The following is a 19,206-nucleotide window of genomic DNA, read 5'->3' as shown; positions in this document are numbered from 1 at the left end:
GCTCCAGCCTGGAAGGGGATGGCAGCAACATGGGCCAGGGGGACAGGCAGGAAGAGTCCTGCCTGATGGGGGAAGAGGCCAAGGTGCTGGGGGACATGGGCTGAACTCAGCCAGCCCACAGCTCTGAGGAAAGGCACCAAAGGATCAAGATGGAACTGGAAGGTCTTGTTCCTGGAACGGGAAAGGGTCCAAGGCAAAACCTGGAGAAAGGTCAGAAAGGTCGGCGAGGGAAAGACAGGCCTCTTCCCTGACTCTGGGCTTCACCCACCGCTGGTCCCATAAGAGGGAGGGGGCAGCTTGCAGGAAGGAAATTCCTGAGCAAATCATTTCTGCTCTCTCCAGTGCCCAGGGTCCCCTTGGCTGCCAGCAATGGCTTCACACAGGTGCACCCAGGAGGGCTCAGGGGAGTGTGATGCGGGGGAGGCAGGGCAGGAGGGCAGAGCAACCAGTGGAGAGGGGTGGGAGCTCCTCTGGCAGGAGGGCAAGTCCTAGCTGGGAGTGGAGTGTGGGAACTTGGGGACAAAAGGCAAAGTGAGAAGTGGCTCCCATTTCTTAAGCATGGGCCACGCACTCATTTCATATGCTCCCATGGCTCCCCCCAGGGAACAATAAAAGGATCACTCTGAATCAAATGCCAAAAGAGAGCTGTCACTATAGGGAAAGAAACTGCCTTACAGTTAGTCTTGTTGCTTGTTACTGTGTGAGAGGGAGGTATCCAGGCCCTGAGAGCAGAGGACTGAAAGTGACAGCACTGAGAACGAGAGGGAGCAGAGCGAGGTGGACCCATGTCTGCTCTGGGGGGAGGGCGCCGGCTCTGCGGCCGCTGGACCCCAGCCATCAGGGCCTCTGAGCAATGAGGAGCCTCCAGCCCCATGGCTGGATGGACGCAGAGGGGTAGAGCTGCCAGCAGAGACCCCTTCTCCAAAGGACACTGACAAAACCAGCAGCCATAGTGACCCTGATGGTCTGCGGTCTCGTGGGCTGGACTCCGAAGCCTGGCGCATCTCTTCCTATCCTTGGAAGGAAGCGGGGAAAGACCTCCGCAAAACAATTGGCCCTGGGATTTTCATTAACCTTATGGTATGATATATTTGATCTGGAAATTAAAGCAATGTGACACTTCCTGCACTCCTGGGGCCAGAGGACAATCGGCTACGACATCATCGCACTTAACTCTCACACTAAGTCCCTGAGGCAGGTCCTGCTATGGAACCCCTTTTGCAGATTCACAAATCGTCTCAGAGAGGCGAGAACCTTGTCTTTAATCACTCAAGTGGCTGTGTCACAACTTGAGCTGGGACCCAGGTGCTGGACTCTTAAAGTTCTTTCTCCCCTGCTGACCAGTGAGCAGTCGACCAGAGGAAGCTTTCTATGCATTTGGTGGGAAGACCTTCCCTCCTGCCCTTGAATCCCAGGTGGAGCATGGCTCTTGGCCCGGCAGCATCGGCATCCCTGGGAAATTTGTTAGAAATGCAGATTCCCGGGCCCCACCCTAGACCTATTGGCTCAGAAACTCTGGGAGTGGCACCCAGCAACCTGTGTATTAATGAGCCCTCTGGGTGATTCAGACGCTCAGTCAAGCTTGAGAACCACTGCCCCAAATTCAGAGAAAGTCCCTGAGCATCACATGGGAAATGGGAGACAGAACCACTCTCTCGGGAATTTCTCTCTCTAAAAAAGGATTTGAAGAAACACAGCAAAGTTGGGACAAACCACCAGAAGGGCTCCTCCTAGCCCCCATATTCGGTGATCCCGGGATCCGACTGACAAGCACCCACCCAGGTCCCTGCAACCTGCCTGACTTGAATCAGCTTCAGCCACTTACCAGGCCACCAGCCAGGGCAAGGGGCAAACCATACGAGGACCCTCCTGTTTCCAACATGCTCAGTGCTGGCCTATAAGGGTCCGGGTTGGGGAGTCAGCCTCAGGGAACCCTACTCCATGTCCCCAAGCCCTGGCCTGGGTCCCTAACAAGCTGGGCAGAACACCCCCCCACACCCCTCCTGTACCAACAGTACACACTTCCCCTAACCATGTGCCTCTGCATTCTGATGGCCTCTGAATGCTGACTGCCCTACGGATCCTGGAGAGGGGAGAACCATCTCTGGAGATGGGCTTGCCGGGGTCCGCAGAGGATCTGACATGTTTTATGGGCCCTGAGGAGGGAGAACGTTTTCCCACACAGCCTGTTCCTCTAGGAAAGATTTGTCAGCTCAAATGGAAAAACAGCGCTGGTGAACACAGCTCAGGCGAAGGTTAGCAGGAAGAGAGACTCATCTGGGTTGACCTGTGAAGAAGGGGACTGTTAGCAGAATCGTGGGGGCCTCTAGGAATCCAAGGAAGAGCAGCCAAGAGCAGCCGCGTTTGTGGGAGTAAGAAGCCACGGAGACATGGAGAGGCTGGGGCTGGGGTGTGTGCCCCTCACTCCACCAGCTGCCCCTCTGCAGACCAGACCAGGCCCATTCACCCCTTTGCACAGGCCTACTGGCCACTGGCGTACACTGAGGAATTTGACTGGCCTTTGTCTCTGGTTCAGGGATGGTGACCTCAAAGTCCTTGGAATTCTCCAAGTGCTGGAATGGCACTTTGGGGCCCCCAAACCATACCAGAGTCTATGCTAACAAGATGGCTCAAGAAGGGGCCGGCCTTGCCGGAATGACCAATCACAGGGTCGGGTAGGTTCTGAGCCTGGTGATAATGTCGGGGAGCAATGGAGCAGCTGGAGACCAAGCTCCACCACACAGCCAACGATTTCAGCAACGAAACCCGAGTAGAAGCTCTAGGCGCCGGGCGCAGGGAAATCTGCTGGCTGACCAGGAGGGCAATGCGTCTCCCCCTTGCCCCGTCTGTGCTGCTCTAATAACATTGTAAGTAAAGGTCTGTGAGTCATTCGAGTGAATTATCAGCCTGAGGGGTGAGAGAATCCCTGAATTTGTAGGCAGTCGGTCAGAAGTGCGTGCAGCCCGGGACCCCCAAACTTGAAGCTGGGGTCTCATGGGAGGGCAGAGTGTGGGACTGCACCCCCTCATCTGCACAGTCGGTGCTCAAACTCTGGGGTAGTTAGTATCAGAAACGTATTGTAGCTTCAAGGACCCTGAGTCCGCAGGCCCCAGTGGCCTTGCTCACCACCTGCCTGCAAGAACCCTGACTCTTTTGATGTTCATTTGTTTTTGAGAGAGAGAGAAACAGAGCGTGAGCAGGGGAGGGGCAGAGAGGGAGGGAGACACAGAATTAGAAGCAGGCTCCAGGCTCCAAGCTGTCAGTACAGAGCCCAAAGAGGGGCTCAAACTCGCGAGCTGTGAGATCATGACCTGAGCCGAAGTCAGACACAACCAACCGAGCCACCCAGGTACCCCCAGAGCCCTGATTCTAAAGTCCCAGCCATACACCATGCATGGGCCAGCCTAGACTCTGCAATCTGTTCTGGCCCTCGCAGAGGGGAGGCCCCGGGCAAGAGGGCAGGCCAAGCAAGCAGCAGGCCTCCCTGCGGCTCAGGCTTGAACGTTGGGCACAGAAGTCCATGGCAGCAGTGCCAGACATCACCAAAGGCAAGCGGAGCAAGACCACAGAAACAACTACCCTCGCTTCTAGAACAGTCTGCGGTGCTGCTGGCTGAAGACACAGGCCATGGTGGGAAGGGGCACAGGCTTCAGGAGCCCCAGGATTCCCACCCACTTCTTCCTCCTGCTGCCGCAAGGCCCTCCCTCTGGCAGATGGAGGGCCTATGGGTTGCTGGGGGCCACAAGGCGGCTCGGAGAAGCCAGCATTATGCTAACACAAGGGACTAAATCTGTTAGAAATCCAAATGATGTGGTAAAGCTGGTCTTTACAACACTTAGGGGGTGCGGGGAGCATGAAAAGTGGGGGAGCCTCTCTCGATGCGCAGTGATCAAGGGCTGGGAAGTTCTCGGGTATCTTGGTGACCGTACGTGGGAAGGATTTCTCTCTGTGTTCCCAGCACAAGAGGCTATGACTCACCCACTCTTGGCCAGTCGAGTGGAAGGTAGTGTTACAATTTTGCCTGTGACGTCTGTGGGGCTAAAGAATCTGTTCACGTCCTTTCTACCCAGGTGAGCTTTCAAGACTCGGTTTCCAAAGCACTGCCAGCAGGGCTGACTTTCCAGAAAATGCCGCCACGGGGAGGCTGGGAGTGTTCTCAGTCCACCACAGGCAACACGGAGGAGGTCTGGTCTTTCTGATGAGGTAGGCTGCCTGCGTCTGCTGCCTCCTGCCCTTGCCCACCCCCTGCCCTTTCTGTCCCATGCACCGGGCTCTGCCGCCGTTGGCACCACCGGAGGGGTTCCCCAGCTGAAGCTGACGATGTGGGTGTGCAGCTTCTCGAAGCTTCTCACTGGTTCAAAGTCTCTTTTCATCCAGCCCTGAACAAGGCAAGATTCCAATTAGAGGACCCAGCTGGGCCTGCAGCACTTGCATGGTCTCTGCCTCAGAGCACCCTCCTCTGTGAAGTTTCTGGATGCCTCCAGACCTCAGTTCTTCCACTACCACACTGTCCCAACGTGCTAGAGCTGAGAGGTCAGGATCTGGTGGTGTAGTTTGGGGAACGCGGGGGGAAATGTCCCCATAACTACTCGCCGATTTAAATGTTCAGAGGGGGAAGCCTGGGTGGCTCAGTTGGTTGAGTGCCTGACCTTGGCTCAGGTCACGATCTCACAGTTCATGGGTTTGAGCCCCACGTCAAGCTCTGTGCTGACAGCTCAGGCCTGGAGCCTGCTTCCGATTCTGTGTCCCTCTCTCTCTGCCACTCCTCTGCTCATGATCTGTCTCTGTCTCTCAAAAATAAATAAATGTTAAAAAAAAAATTTTTTTTTTAAAAAAAAGAAATGTTTGGAGGAAAACGTAACCCAAGGGGCCACCAAAGGCATCTCTGGCCACAGAATCTCTTGAGATGAAACCGTGCCATTCATGTGGGACCCTGTCCTCAGTCCCTCAGGAAGCATCTCATAGCCTAGAGTCTTTGAGTATGTTCAGCACCTTCCTAGCTGGCATAGGACCCCCAGGGGATGGGCTGGAGGGGGACACAGGGGGGACACCGAGCCTTTCCCTGCCAAGGCTGCTTGCTGTCCCCAGCCCAACACAACCACCAGCTTCACCACCCAGCAAACACTGACCCTTCTTATCATGCAAGGTTAAACCCAGGCTCTGTTCAAAACATTGCCAGTCTGGGGCGCCTGGGTGGCTCAGTCTGTTAAGCATCTGACTTTGGCTTAGGTCATAATCTCCCGGGTTGTGAGTTCGAGCTGTGCCTCAGGCTCTGCGCCGAGAGCTCGGGGCCTGGAGCCTGCTTCGGATTCTGTCTCCCTCTCTCTCTGCCTCTCTCCCACTTGTGCTCCGTCTCTGCCTCTCAAAAATAAATAAATGTTATTAAAAAAAAAAAAAAGGTTGCCAGTCTGGTGCAGGTGTAGCCAGCCCAGGGAGCCACCTGCCCAGAGTCAGTGAAGAGAGAAGGCAAAGAGACTGAAGGCCTTTCAGGCCCGGTTGACCTGCCTGGGAGCTGAACTCGGCTGCTTAGTGGGGGCTCCCGTTGTTCAAGGGGACCCCCACCCCAGGAAGGCAGGCAAAACCCTTGGGGGGCAGATGGAAGTGGAGCATTTGCACCCCCCCAGGCCCAGAGGACACGGGGAGGCAAACACTCCCAATTATCCCTGCCCTAGAACGTTTCTCAGAGCCGCAGCTATGGGCCACGAGAGCCGGAAACCTCCAGCGCGCTCTCAAACGGAAGTGCAGCGTGGAAGTGTCATGAAGCACGCGGGGGTGGCACAGGCCATGTGGGGCCTGCGGCCTGTGGGCAGGTCCCAGCACCTCTGGGCCCCCTTCACGGCCTCACCACAGTGGGGTTTCCAGGGGAGAAAAACCTCAGCCACCACCAGAAAGATCCCACAACCTCAAATTAGGAAAACCCAAACCAACACCAGGCCTGGTGAGCGGTAGCCATGGGGACAGGGAGACATGGCCCCTCTCCAGCACACGGAGCCTGAGTGGAGGCTGCTGGTGTGGCTTTGGCAGGGCAGACAGGCAAGGGCACAGTCCTTCCCAGGGAAGCCTGCTGCTGAGGGCGGGGCTGGGCCTGGGCCACCTCCACCAAAGGCTGAGTGACAGCTGGCTGTTTACCAGGGACTCTCCTGCCCACTGCCTCCAGGCCACCTCACTGCGATATGATTAAGTGGGTATCGCAGCACTGTTACCTGAGCCACGCCGCACGCCAGCTTTGTGGTCTCACTAAGTCACTCCGTGTTTTCTCCAGCAGGGAATGAGGCTGCCGCGCAAGTGGTTTGGCTCGATTAAGAATTAGATCCAAGCGTGCAAAGTTCTCTGCATAGAGTAGAGGCTCCCTAAATGTAGCCATCGTCGTCACCGCCGTCACCGCCACCATCACTACCATCCCCCACCACCATCATCACTACTATCAGACCAGCCCTCACCCTCCATCATCATCACCACCATCACTGCCGTCACCACCATCCTCACCGCCACCACCATCAATGTCACCGTCACCACCACCACCATCAACGTCACCATCACCACTATCCTCACCATCCTTACCACCACCACTACCAACATCTATGTCACCATCACCACCAACAACAACAACAAATTCACCATCACCACCATCCTCACCACCATCACCGCAGCCCTTGCCTGCCATTGTCATCACCATCCCTGCTCCTGCCATCCCCTCTGCCAACATCACCACTATCCCCATCACTAACAACACCACCACCATCCTCCCCACTAACGTGACCGCCACTGCCACCACCATTGTCACCACCACTGCTGTTGTCACCACCACTGCCATCATCAATACGCTGTGATCAGTACCACCTCATGACTTGTGTAGATAAGAGAACCGAGAACACAGAGTTGGCAAGAGACAGACAGCAGGTCTCAGGCCCAGGTCTTCTGACTCCAAGTGCAGCCATCTCTCCATCCTACCATTGCTCCCCCCAACACACACACACACACACACACACACACACACACCTTCCCATCAGCATGATATCAGCATCTATGATTGGTACCACATATGAGGGTACCACAGGGGAATCATGCCTACATGATTTGGACCCATTACCTCTCTAACCCCATCTGCCCCTACTCCCTCCCTCACACCACACTCTCCTCAAAACCCTCAAACACCCTGGCCATTTTCCCACCAGAGGACCTCCGCTCTAGCTCGGGAGTCAGCAAACATTTTCTGTAAGGGCCAGATGGAGTCTCTGGGTCACAGACAATCTGCAAACAAATGGGCTGTATTCCAATACAACTTTATTACAAAAGCAGACAGCTGACTAGATTTGGCCCCAGGCTCTTCGTTTGCCTGAGTTTATCTGTTCTTGCTGTTCCCTTCCTTTCCCTGGAAAACATCCTCAGGGTTAACCCTTTTGCCTCTTTCAGGTTTTCACACAGATCTCACTTTCTCCAGAAAGTTGACTCCAACTGCCCTTTTTTCTGCCTAATAAATAATTTGAAGTGAAATAAATAGAATGAGAAATTAACCAGTTTTAGGTGAACAACTAGGTAGGATTTAGCACATTCACACTGTTTGGCTACTATCACCTCTATCTTATTCCAAAACATGTCTTTCCCTCCAAAGTGACATCCACTGACCACCCTTTCTAATGCCACAACCTGTGTCCACCTCTCCTGAACCCTCTGCCTCTTTCACTTTCACTTTTCCATTTCTACTATACCTATAACCTCGTAGCATTCTGCATGGCTTATTTATTCTGTCCATTGCTCATTACCTATCTCTGCCCCTCCTTCTGTTGGAAGGTAGGCTTCATGAGGGCAAGGGTCTACTTCCCAAGCCCCCAGAATAGTGCTCGACACAGAGTAAAGGCTCAGCAAATCACTGAGGAGTATATGGAGAGATAGAGAGGCGGGGCCAGAAAGCAAGAGATGCTTTCCAAATGGACTTCAAAACAAACAAACAAAAAACCATATCACACACCATGGTCTTTTCTGAGTCTGTATTTTCCTCCCTCAAAATGGGAACCCCACTACCTTCCCTGGGAGGGGGCAGGGCGCGGGGGGACAGGAGAGGGGACAGCCTTCTCCTCAGTTACGTCAGCTCTCCCAACCCTGAACTTAGAGCCCCTTCTCCCCGGGCAGCGTGGAGAGACAGGCTGGGGGCCCTCATCAAATGGGCAGCGTCGGACTTCTGATGCCTCTGTCCATGGGCTGAGTGGCCCTAGGCCACCTCACCAACCTCTCTGAGCCAGTGTTCTGATTGGGATAATCTCCAGAAGCCCTTGGTAAGGGTCAGATAGAGCACATGCTTAAAACCCTAGCGCCTCACCAGGCAACAGGTAGCTGCTAACATGATTTACACCCTGCCGCTCCCCATCCTGCACCCCCCCCCCCAGCCTTCCCCTCCCTGGGGCTTTCCACTGTTTTCTCCGTTCCTCTGTGTCTCTTGAGGACTTTAGAGAAATTTCCTTCAAGGGAAAGCAGACACCTCATCCTCTTGCAAACACTGATGACCTTCTTTAAAATGTCCTTTCCAAGGAAAACCATACTACACTTTGTCCACACCGGTTTTCACAGTTGAGAAAGTCTGGCCACAAAAACTAACTTTTCACTGCAAAAGTAATCCTCTTCTTTCAGCAAAGCCCAAATTTGGTCACTTTTGTCTTCACAATGTTTTCTCTGGGTTAAGGAAGAGAAAGGCTGGGTGGGGGGAAGTGGGGGGGTGGTGTGAGCTGACCCAGGAGAAAAGCCACTGGCCGCTGTAAGTTGGCTCTGGCCGCCCAGCTGTGGCTATTTTGTTGGAGAAATAAACAGGACTATTTGCTCACGAAAAAATGCCCCAGTTTTTCATACGATATTCATAAAAATATTTGCATTTCCCTGTGAGTAATAATTACTTCTGCTGCCCCCAGAAATTTAGCATCACCTACCCTGAAAGAAGTTGAACGGACTCTTTAGAAAGCCTTCCCAATCCAAATCCCTGCGGCAACCTTGGTATGTTATGATGTCGATCCGACTGCTCATAGAAGGGCCGAGAGGTCTGAGGTGCAAGGGAGAGCCAGGCCCTAGCCTGAGTGCTCCATATTCTCTGAGTCTCAGGACACCACAGCCAAGGAGATTTACTGTGCGCATGAGGAAAGAAGCCCAGAGAGGCCAAGTATCTGGCCGAGGGTCACACAGCCACTAAGTGGCTAAGCTGGGATTTGAACCCAAGAATGCCTGGTTCTTAACTCCCAGTCCACAAGGCTGACATGAGGTTTGCTCAAGGGACACATGAGAACCAGGCCCTCAGAAAGTTCCTCCAAAGCCTGAGGCCACAGAAGCCCAAAATTGGTGCAGCACAGAGATAGCTACAGAGAGAAGAGTTTCTAGTACAGAGGTGAAGCCTCCCAAACCGGGGTCCAGAAGAGAGTTTTTGACTCCCATCTACCTTCACCCATGCTTCTGCCAGTGTCTCCCTCGCTGTACACAGCACCGCCATTCATCAGGCACTTAGGCCCCAAACCTATGTGTCATCCCTCATTCCAGCCTCCTCCTGGCCTCTATGGTTAGCAGCCTCCAAGATGGCCCAGTGACTCCTGCCTCCTGGTATTCATGGCCTACATGGTCCCCTCCCACACTGAACCCGTGTAGTCAACAGGATGTGGCGGAAATGATGGTCTAGGACTCCGAGGCTGGGTCGTGAGAGTCACCGTACCTGCTGCCCTACTCCCTCGGGATGCTGTAACAAATCACCGCAAAATTAGTAGCTTAAAATAACATGAATTTATAATGCTAAAGTTCTGGAAGTCAGAAGTCTGAAACTGGGCTAAAATCAAGATGCAAGGAGGATCGATGCCTTCTGGAGGCTCCATAGGAGACTGTGCTCTTGCCTTTTCCAGCTTTTAGAGGCCACCCTGTATTCCTTGGCTCGTGGTCCTTTCCTTCATCTTCAAAACCAGAAGTCACCTGCAAGCATCACCACCGTGGCCTCTTGCTCTGTAGTCAATCGTCCTCAGCCTCCCTATCGTGAGAACCCGTGTGGATTACGTTGGGCCCACCTGGATCACCCAGGGTGCCCTCCCATCTCGAGAGCCTCCACTTTATCACAGCTGAAAACCCCCTTGCCCCATGTCACTAACAAACTCTGGTTGTATGTGGATGTCGATGCCTCTGAAGGGCCCTTATACAGCCCAGCACAGTGATGATTAAAACCATACATGGAGATCCAGGCTGCCTGGGTTTAAATCCCAGCTGTGTCCTTTACAAGCTGTGCCACTCTGGGCATACTACTCTACCTCTCTTTGCTTCAGCTGCCTCCTGGGTGCCTCACAGACACAGGAGTCGGGAGACGATGCGTGTAAAGCATTTGGCACAGTGAAGATAGCTCAATGAAAAAGGGCTCTAATTATCCCCTCGTCTCTGCCACACTCAGAACTAATGGATGTCAGAGCTGGGAGGGACCTTGGTGATCACCCAGGCCTGCCCCTCGCTGAGCAGCTGGGGACAAAGAGGCCCGGAGAGGAGAAGTGAGTCACCAGGTCACACAGTGTTTTCTCAGGCAACTCCCCATTGCCCTTTAACCACCACCTGGCGTGGACTAGCCTGAAGGAGGGTTGGGCAGGGTAATCGTGGCCCCCCGGCACCCCGAGACCTCCCCAGCAGAACAGCTGCAGGTGCAGAGACCCCATCCAGAATCTCACACGTATGGTTCCCACGCCACCCAGCAGGCTCAGGGGCCAGAGGCGGACACAACGCATCTTTCCCCAAAAATGGTCAGCAGGACTCATCTTGGGAGGGACATAGAGACCCATGTTCAGGGCCAGGAGAAAGTGCTCCAGAGTGTCGATGGCACCCCGGCCCCTTGTCTCTCTATGTGACCCCAGATGGGACACCTTTGGGCCTCTGTTTCCACATCAGAAAAGCAAAAGACGCTGGACAGATCTGTGGTCTTCTCTCTGCAATCCAGGTTTTCGGGATACGGGAGCCCCAATTAGCTTTTAGAGAGAGTCCTGGAAGAGCCAGCAGTATGTGGACACAAAGCTGAGGCACACAGCCAGCCTGCTTGTCTAGGCCTCAAAGCTCATAGGTGAGTGTAGTTCGGGCTGCACAGACCTGCTCCGAGGTGTCCGTGATTCACAGAGAGGGGAACACGGTGACTCACTTCACTCAGATGGCCTGTTTAACAGGCACATGCCTCCACGGAAGGAGAGAGCAATCACCATGGACGCTTGGGGGAAGCTCACTGAGGCTCTGTTCCTTCCAGCCAGAGGGCTGACTCACCCCCAAAGACTCTCCCTCCCATAAATCTGGCCCAGGCAGGCACGGCCCCAATGGTTCAGTTTCCCCCACCGTCACACTGTCCTCAAATGGACACCAAGGACTCCTCCTAGAAAGGTCTTCATAAGGCTCTGTACAGAGTCTGTCCCGAATAGAGAGATGCCCAAAGCAGGGTGGCCTCCAGGGCAAAAGCCAGGCCTTCACTTATTTCCTCACTGAGAGAATTATATCTTCTTGCCTCAGGGCCTTTGCACACGTCATTCCCTCTGCCAGATATACACTTCCAGCATCATTGTTTTTAATGACATATTTCAAGGTTAAAGAGAATGAACTTTTTTTCAATACAGATTCTCACAGGCTTTGTCAAAATAATTCATTCACTCTGTATTGAGAGACACATTGGCTCTTATTTCCAAATTTTTACCATCACAAATAAGGCTCTGAGCACCGACGCATGGCCCCCACCCTCACTGGCCAAGCGTTCATGTCTCACATAGCGTCACATCATTCCCCCAACCCCCTTCCCATCACCCCAAGAGTTATGTCTCCACTGCTCCCCAGTCCTTCCTTTAAAGCACATGTCATAATCTGTGTCTTCATTGGGTTTCCATACAAGAGGACAGGGACCACATCCCTTTTGCTCACCAGTGGCAAGTGCCCAGGACACTGCCTGGCACCCGGTGAAGTGTCTGGAAGTGTCTGTAAATAAGAAAGTGTTTAAATGAATGATGGAGCAAAGGCTTCGCTCCAGAAGCAGGCTATACGGTGCTCCTTTCCGCCCAGGACTCAGAAATGAACCTGACACATCTTTCCACCTGCCCCTGGCTCTGCCCCTGGGTTCCCACCACGTTGGAGAGCCCTGGGCCTGATGCAGGGAGCCCTGGGAACGGGAAGGCCCGAGGCTCCGGGCCAGACCCTAAGTGCACCCCCCCACACAGGGTGAGGTTAAGGAGACCTTCACCTGCGCCACCACGGCAGGTCTGGGCAACACGTGCCATGGCCATGCCGCTGCTCTGGGGACCCCAAGAACCTGACTCTGCACCTCTTCCCCTGCAGCCCTGCACAGCTTCAATGGACCAGCCCCCGCCTGCTGGCCACACCCAACCTTAAGGTCAAGCCAAGGAGCAGGTCTGAGCTGTGTGCCTTCACTTGCCAGCAATCACTTCAAGTCTCTGTTTCTAAAGCTTCAAGAGGAAATGCTGGTTACAGAAAGCCGGGGGCGGGGGGGGGGGAGGCAGCCAAAGAAATAAAAATAATAACAGCCATTAGGTGCTGTTGCCAAGGGATGCTCCTTACAGGCTGGCCCGTCCCAATCCCACAATTCAACAAGGCAGGTCTGGCTCTGACAGATGAGAAAACTGAGGAATGGTGATGAAAAGTGGTGATTTTATGTTCCTTTTTATTTCACTCGCCTCCAGATCATCATTACAACCTGTAACTTAAGTCCCAGGAGCCAGATTCCATCATGGGCTGGCCCAAACCTCCAGAATCACAGCCTGCCTCCTTGAGAAACATCTTGGGCTCCACACACAAGGCACTTCCTGTCTCCTCCATTTAATTCTGACACTAGCGCCTAAGATTGGACTGACCATCCCCATTTCAGAGATGAAGAAACTGAGGCTTAGGGTGCTGTCTTTGGTAATAGCCAGGAATGGTAGAATCAGAATTCCAACCCAGATCTTTCAAAAATGAACACCTCAGTCAAAGCGTTTGAAGCAGGGAGATCTGAGAGCTAGGAGGTCAGAAGCTCCAAAAGAAATATAATGCAAGTCACATAGGCAATTTTAAATTGGCTGAGAGCCACATTGGAAGGGAAAGAGAGGGGCTCCTGGGTGGCTCAGTCGGTTACGCATCAACTCTTGATCTCAGTTCAGGTCATGATCTCATGGTCTGTGAGTTCGAGCCCCGCGTCGGGCTCTGTGCTGGCATTGTGGAGCCTGCTTGGGATTCTCTGTCCCCCTCTCTCTCTGCCCCTTCCCTACTCGAATTCTTTCTCTCTCAAAGTAAATAGACATTTTTTAAAAAGATAAAGGAAAGAAAAGCAAGTAAAATTAATTTTAAGAACATATTTTATTTAACTCAGGGTATCTAAAATATTACCATTACAACATGTAAGCAGCATAAAAAAATTGTTAATGAGACATTTTTCCTTTTTTCCAAAGTCTTTGGAATCCAGTGTACAACTATACACTTAGAGCACATCCCAGTTCAGACTGGCCACGTTTTAAGGACTATGGCCACATGTGGCAAGTGGCTACTGGCCTGGATAGTGCGTGTCTGTGGCAAGAGAGAAGCTTAGAAGGCCAGGGTCAACTCATTCCCTCACGCGCCCACCCACCGACCGGCACTTCCTGTGTGCCTGCCACGGGTCAGCAGCAGGAGCGATCGCCCGAGAGTTTCACACCCTGTCCCCATGAAGACAGAGATGGTCACCTTTCCGGCCGGGGCCCCTGAACTGAGGTTCAGAAAACGTAGGCATATCACACCCTCCACTCCTGGATCCCAGAGTAACGACCACCCCTCCTTTCTGCTAAAGAAAACTGCGTAGCAACCTCCTGGCATTATTTTCGTCCTCAGACCCTACAGGAGTTCACTGAGCTCCTCCAAACCTGACGAAGGGGCTCCACCTCCTGCCTACCGGCAGGAAGCTACAGGTGGCCAACAGGGAGAGGTCGCTGCTCAGATGTGGCCCCTGCAGGTGGTAGGGGCCCAGCAGTGTGGTGGCTCAGCCGCCTTCAAGGGCAGGGCCAGCAGAGCTCTTCCCTGGGCCCGAAGGTCCCCTCTCCCCGCAGCTGCCACTAGGCCTGACCCCCAGCAGCAAGTCCTCTGGTAAAGGAAGGAGAGGAAGGGAGGGAGGAGAAGCGGGAGGAGAAGGGGAAGGAGAAGGGGGAGGGGGGAGGAGGGAGGGGGAGAAGGAGGAGAAAGGGGGGGAGGGAGCTCCCAAAAGTCTCCCAGTAAGAGAACTGCCCTGTGGGCACATTCCCTGCAGTCTCACCCGCGTGCACAGACTGAGCACCTCTGTGGGGATGTGGGTGCTCAGGCCCCCACCCCTAGACAGATCCTCAGCAGACGGCTGGTGATGGGACAACACGGGGCCCTGAGGACGGTGCTGGGTGCCGGTTAAGTGAGCTCACCCACCCACTAGCTGGGCGACCTTGGGCCAATACTCTTTGAGCCCTGGTCGCTGCATCTGCGAATGAGAACGAGAAGATTTACTTTGCCACTCAGGGTTGGGAGGAATAAATTGAGGAACCACGTACAGCTCCCAGCGCAGTGGACGGTGACAGCACCGTCCATGGCAGTTCTCGCAATTGTGCCATCCTTGTCACCAAGGACCAATCACTTGGCCCCATGCCTTTCCTCTCCCGGTTCACCCCTCTGCTGGCCGCATCTCGCTTCCTGGGCCCATGAGCCAGGGGTGCCCAAGGCGGCCTCCCCGGCTGTTCTCAGGCACTAAACACAGGCCAGACCCGTCAGCGAGCTCCAGGTGACGTCACACTGCCCAGCCTCCCTCCAGGCAGGAGAACAGACGCTTTTAGGAGGCAGGCATCACACGGGCACTTGAGGCTAAGCCAGGATCCTGGGTCTGCCTGGGGAGGGGATGCGGGGCACGGTGGGACCCTGGGTGGTGAGCAGATTAGAGAAGCCCTGGAGACGCCCCGGACCTTCACCTGCCTCCCCAGCGAATGTTCCACACCGAGTCCACCTCCCAGTCTGCGAGGCTACCTGAAAACACCTGCCTGTTCCCTCCCTCCATCTCCACTGCTGCCACCTGGACCAGGCCAGCATCCTCTCTTGCCACTCCGCTGGCCCAGCCTCCTTCCTGCTCTCCCACCAGTCTGTTCTCGCCCCCTTCAAAGCATCCCCATGCAGCCAAACCCAGAGCCAAACCCCAGCATTGGCCAAACCCAAGGCACATCATAGAACTCTCTCTTAAAGTCCTCCAATGACTGCCACATCCAACCTGCACCCGCCTGCCTCTTGGCTGGGCCCCCGCCACGCCCCAGATGCCCCCGCCATGAGGCAGCCTGACCTCTTCCCCATTCCCACCTCCGGGCCTTTGCACCAGCTGTGCCTCCTGCCCCATCATCCCCTGATGGCTCCTTTCTGACCCCTGTCCTCCCATGCCTCCGTGGAGGCCCCCAGGACCCCTCTAGTGTAACATCTCCCCCTGTAGAGACTGTCCCCTCCCCTCATTGAATTCTGCTTTATCTCATCAGCTCTACGGTATCTATCACTATCAGGAATTATTCCTGCTCATGTACTTATACATTGTTTCTTTCCACATGACACGATCTTGCTTGCTTCCTGGTTCACTGCCACTCTTCCATCCCCACCCTAGGGGCAGGGACGGCATCTGCCTTGGTCACTGCCGATCCTCAGAGCCCAGACCACATGAAAAGGTAGCCTCCACACGTGTGTGACTGTCCTCTACTCACTGAGCAATCTTGAGAGGGTCACATCTGAGCCCCTCTGAGCCTCTAGTTCCCCCTTATGAAATGCCACCTCCTGTCACTGACCCTGAGGGAGGTAGGGAAGGGGGGGTCAGGGGAGGAGGAAGGGAGCAGAAACCGTCACCACCCAAACAACCTTTGCCCCGGTGACAGGGTCCACAAGTAGCAGTGGGGCCCGCGGGGCGTCAGTCACCCTGGCAAAAGGCGGCCCCTCCAGAGGCCCCTGATAGAGGCCCCAGGGAACCCCAATCTCCACGTACAAGGAGCCTGACAGGCCCCACCCTCTGCTCAGCCTCCAGCTCTGCTGCCTCTGCTCAAACGCCTGGAAAGACCTGCTTTCTGGCCCCAAGAAGTATTTACGTTTTGATTACGTCTGGTTTTAAACTAATAGGTAGGCTGGCCGGAGGCCGACACACCCGAGCCAGTCCAGCTGCAATAACACGGCACACTAGGAATGGGGTAACAAACGTGGGACCCCCGGAAGGAATCGCCCGGGTTCCACGTGGCCCCCAACCCCATCCTCAGCCTAAGCCGCCTGCTAGAGAAAATGACCAACCCGCTCCTGTGAACAGAGGTGGTAAGTGCTCTGGCGAGCCCTGGAGTTCTGCCTTGGAAATAAACACGCAGGGCAAGGAGGGCCCAGACCTAACTCGGCCTTCGGCAAAGTGATGGCTACCCTTGGGCCGCCCCCACCCCCAGTAAGAGCCTCCCTTCTGCCAGGTGGGGTCTCACTCAGGAAGCAGGAAGTAGTCTGTTCCAAAGTGGGGACTTGTATCAAGTCCCATTTTTAAGCTTAGGACTCCACTAACCGTCTCCAGTTGTGAGCCCCAGGGGGCTGGGACGAAGCCCAGGAATTTATTTTGCTATCTTCCAGTCTCCTTCAAAGTGTGATTCTTGAAGTACGAAATGACATCCTAAAGGAATGTGTGCTCCTGAATCCAAAATACCCAGTAGCCAAGACCTGCCTCATCACCCACTCCCTGCCTTCCCACCCAGAAAAAGTCCAGGCAACTAACAAATGTTTCAAAAAGGTGTCTTTCATTCATTTCTGGGCCCTTTCACTGGAAATCAAGTTTCCTCAGCTGATAGCAGGATTTCTGTTTGAACCACTTGCAGCTATAATGACAAAAAGATTTCGTTAAGCCCGTGAGCTGCCTGGAGTGCCAAGACTAAGACAGGGGTCAGGCTCAGTGGACAGGAGTGCCACAATCGATTAACAATGTCTGCCACTGGCACAGGCAGGGAGAATAATGCTATGTATGCTACGTGTTTGCTGTTTAGACTTAGCTACAAAGCAAAACCAGATTGGGAATTCAGAAAACCCAGGGTTCAACTGGCAAGGAAACACGGTGAAAGTAACTCAAATGGAGAGCCAGGGGATTTTGGAGGACCAAAGTGCCACTGGCAATTTCTAGGGCAAAGGTGACAAATCACTCCCGGAAAGATCAGGTCACTTCCTTGGCAGGCTGTCCAATGGGACACGTCCCAGAGCCACTGCGATCTGGACTATTGCTTAACGAACAATCCACTCCCAGCTCCTCAGGGTGACGCAAGGTCAGACTTCTCCAGGAGATGAAAGGGTGTTTGACCTTTAGGGCCCAGAAATAAATATCCAGAGTTGCGAACACACTTTGCCGCTGCAATGGGGAGGCGGTGGTGGGGCGGGTCTCCCTGACAACAGACGTCCCATTTAAAGACAAAGAATAAGGAGCGGCTAGGGCACAGAATGCTCCAGTAGCAGGCTTCTGTGCCTGAGCCAGGGTTGTGCAGGAGTGGGGTTTACAGCAGCAGGAGACGACAGGACCTCCTAGCAGAGGACCGTCGGTGATTTTAAGCACGAAGCAGGCACCTCTGCCTGTGTCCCCACCTCAGCACTAGGCTGAGGCAGCCTTCCCGGGAAGAGCCAGCCCTCTGGAGGTTTTTCTAGCTAAGTTCACAGTTTGAGAATCACAGCTCACTAAGGAAGGGCTCAAGGACGAGCAACATGGATAATTACAGGGTTGGAAGGAGGGTGAGTTCAAGGAGGCTGGCATCCCTTAGCCAGCCATCCAAGGGTGACTTTCAGGGAATGTGAGTTATTTCCCAGAGGAGCGAAGGACAGTCTCCATTTCTCCTACTGCAGCACAGGGGGGCCTGGAGGGGAGAGTTCCAGGATGTATTACAAGATCCTGGAGGAGAAGGTTCTCACTGCACTGTCTCAGGATCTGGGGAGTGGAGACCAGGGAGACACCTATGGGGGGGGGGAGCCCCAGCTCACCTCTGATGACCTGTGTCACCTCAGCAGGCTGCTTCCCCTTCCCAGCTGTGGGCTTCCTTCTCCATAGGATAGGAAAACAACCCCCACTCTGTGTCCATCGAATGTGCGTGGAAGACAGTGGGAGTCTATGCTGGAGAACAGACCACTGCAGCTACATGTGACCATGTGGTGAATTGCAAACACAGGGGTGAGGAAAAGAAGCCAGATGTAAAAGGCAAACATGATAAGATCCCACACATCTCATATTCGAAGGTGAGCAAAACCAACGCATGGTGTTAGAACCACCTTGCGGCAGATGGGGCCTGGAGAAGGCTCCGGGGGTGGGGGTCTGGTTCCAGGACGTGCATGTCCTGTGAAAACCCGGCCAGCAGCTCAACACGGCCTCTGTGCTTTCCTTTTTTTTTTTTAAGTAATTTTTTTAAATGTTTGTTTATTTTTGAAGGAGAGAGAGACAGAGTGGGAGCAGGGGAGGGGGAGAGAGAGAGGGAGACACAGATTCTGAAGGAGGCTCCAGGCTCTGAGCTGTCAGCACAGAGCCCGGTGTGGGGCTTGAACTCACAAACCCTGAGATCATGAGCTGAGCCGAAGTTGGATACTTAACCAGCTAAGCCACCCAGGCGCCCTGGCTTCCATACTTTTCTACATAGACAGTACACCTCAATGAAAAGCTTACCCAGAAAAATGATCTTTTGTAAACCTCTAGGTCAGTATATTAATAACATAAGGGAGAATGTTCTAGAACACAGGTGCTACCAATCTCCTAGAAGCAGACAGCAGGTGAGACGATGTCCTGATGTCCTTCCTATTCCATCCTGTGACTGGAAGGAAGCCAAGGGAAACGTGTCCTCTTTCTGGGACTATGAGTTTCTAAGCTGAGCCACTGCACAGATGAGAGCGGGGGTGGGGGGGTAACTTCTGTCCTTGGCTAACTGCACTCTGACGTCTTTCTCCAGACTGAGCTGCCCCTTCCCGCCCCCATCCCACAGAGCACATATCGCTCCCTCTTCTGGGGCCCAGGCTCCTGCCCCTTGCTGGAGCGGTTGCTAGCAGTACTAACCCCAGACTGGGGGTCGGAAGCTGTGGCCAGTCATCTGGAAGGTAACGTACTAGTCTTCAGTTCAATGTCAGGTTTGGGGTGCCTGGGTGGCTCAATAAGTTAAGCGTCTGACTTGAGCTCAGGTCACAATCTCACGGTGCAGGAGTTTGAGCCCCATATCGGGCTCTCTGCTATCAGCACAGAGCCTGCTT

General features: G+C 54.1%; 1 protein-coding gene and 1 long non-coding RNA gene across 3 annotated transcripts in view; one reads left to right on the top strand and one right to left on the bottom strand.

Moving 5' to 3' along the window:
- GRK5 (G protein-coupled receptor kinase 5) overlaps window positions 1-19,206 on the bottom strand; it is a 204,744-nt gene that overhangs the window by 117,526 nt on the left and 68,012 nt on the right. The gene's annotated exons all lie outside the window — the stretch shown is intronic.
- LOC115285940 lies at window positions 2,805-4,675 on the top strand. The gene is made up of 3 exons (XR_003905761.1): window positions 2,805-2,867; window positions 4,071-4,203; window positions 4,378-4,675. It is a non-coding gene; the product is annotated as an uncharacterized LOC115285940 (long non-coding RNA).

Source organism: Suricata suricatta, chromosome 2 (assembly GCF_006229205.1).
Source record: "Suricata suricatta isolate VVHF042 chromosome 2, meerkat_22Aug2017_6uvM2_HiC, whole genome shotgun sequence".
NCBI classification, from domain to species: domain Eukaryota; kingdom Metazoa; phylum Chordata; class Mammalia; order Carnivora; family Herpestidae; genus Suricata; species Suricata suricatta.
Note: the sequence above shows the minus strand (reverse complement) of the source record. Positions and strands in the feature narration are given on the sequence as shown.